The following is a 1,324-nucleotide window of genomic DNA, read 5'->3' as shown; positions in this document are numbered from 1 at the left end:
CCAGTCCATCCCAGTCCACCCCAGTCCATCCCAGTCCATCCCAAACCCAATCCAATCCAACTTTTCCAGTTTTTCCAGTGCGCCCAGTGCCCAAAATACCCAAAAAAGCCCAAATTTCACCCAAATTTCACCCAAATTTCACTCAAATCGGTCTCCCAGTATTCCCAGTCCATCCTAGTTCATTCCAGTTCATTCCAGTCCATCCCAGTCCAATCCATTCCAAATCCAATCCAATCCAGCTTTTCCAGCGCTCCCAGTACAGAAAATACCCAAAAATATCCCCCAAAAAAGCAAAAAAAAGCCCAAATTACACCCAAATTTTGCCCAAATTTCACTCAAATCAGCCTCCCAGTATTCCCAGTTCATCCCAGTCCATCCCAGTCCATTTCAAACCCAATCCAATCCATCTTTTCCAGTTTTTCCAGTGTTCCCAGTGCCCAAAATACCAAAAAAAGGCCAAAAAAAGCCAAAAAAAATCCCAAATTTCACTCAAAATGGTCTCCCAGTATTCCCAGTTCATTTCAGTCCATCCCAGTTTCTCCAAAATCCAATCCAATCAAATCCAATCCATCTTTTCCAGCTTTCTCAGTGCTCCCAGTGCCCAAAACACCAAAAAAAACCCAAAAAAAATCCCAAATTCCGCCCAAATTTCACCCGAATTTCGCCAAAATTTTGCCCAAAATGGTCTCCCAGTATTCCCAGTCCATCCCAGTACCTCGAGGCGCTGGTTAAACTGGGCTTTGAGCTCGAAGTAGGGTCAGCCAGTGCCCAAAATACCCAAAAAAGGCAAAAAAAGGCCAAAAAAAGCCCAAATTTCACCCAAATTTCACCCAAATGTCACTCAAATCGGTCTCCCAGTATTCCCAGTCCATCCCAGTCTATCCCAGTCCATTCCAGTCCATCCCAGTCCATTCCAGTCCATCCCAAATCGAATCCAATCCATGTTTTCCAGTGCTCCCAGTGCCCAAAACACCAAAAAAAAGCCCAAAAAAGCCAAAAAAAGCCCAAAAAAAGCCCAAATTTTACCCGAATTTCACTCAAAGTCGTCTTCCAGTATTCCCAGTCCATTCCAGTCCATCCCAGTCCATCCCAGTTCCTCCAAAATCCAATTCAATCGAATCCAATCCATCTTTTCCAGCGCTCCCAGTGCCCAAAACATAAAAAAAGCCCGAAAAAAGCCAAAAAAAGCCCAAATTTCACCCAAATTTCACCCGAATTTCACCCAAATTTTGCTCAAATCGGTCTCCCAGTCCTCCCAGTCCATCCCAGTTCATCCCAGTGCTCCCAGTACCTCCAAAATCCAATCAAAGCCTTCGTTTTCATC

Source organism: Malurus melanocephalus, unplaced genomic scaffold, assembly GCF_030028575.1.
Source record: "Malurus melanocephalus ecotype Western Australia unplaced genomic scaffold, MMel_1.1 scaffold_2132, whole genome shotgun sequence".
NCBI lineage: Eukaryota > Metazoa > Chordata > Aves > Passeriformes > Maluridae > Malurus > Malurus melanocephalus.
Note: the sequence above shows the minus strand (reverse complement) of the source record.